A 453-nucleotide genomic window follows, 5' to 3' on the forward strand; every position below is an offset into this window, starting at 1 on the left:
CTTCTCTGCACTGTGGATTATTCTATGTGCTGTAAGATGTGCGGTTGTTCTAAAGGCTTTTCCACATTCTTTACATTCATAGGGCCTCTCTCCACCGTGGATTATTGTATGTGTTCTGAGTCTTGAGGCTGTTAGAAAGCCTTTCCCACACTCCTTACATTCATAGGGCCTCTCTCCACTGTGGGTCAGATTGTGTCTCCTGCACTGTGAGGACAGTCTGAAGGCTTTCCCACATTGCTTACATTCATAAGGCTTCTCTCCACTGTGGATTCTTTTATGTGCAGTCAGTTCTGAGGAATACATGAAAGTGCTCCCACACTCATTACATTCATAAGCCCTCTTTGCATTGTGGACCGTTTTATGTCTCGTGAGCCTTGAGGCGTGGCTAAAGGCTTTCCCACATTGATTACATTCATACAGCCTGTCTCCACTGTGAGTTTGTAAATGTTGACT

Source organism: Chrysochloris asiatica, unplaced genomic scaffold, assembly GCF_000296735.1.
Source record: "Chrysochloris asiatica unplaced genomic scaffold, ChrAsi1.0 scaffold00893, whole genome shotgun sequence".
NCBI lineage: Eukaryota > Metazoa > Chordata > Mammalia > Afrosoricida > Chrysochloridae > Chrysochloris > Chrysochloris asiatica.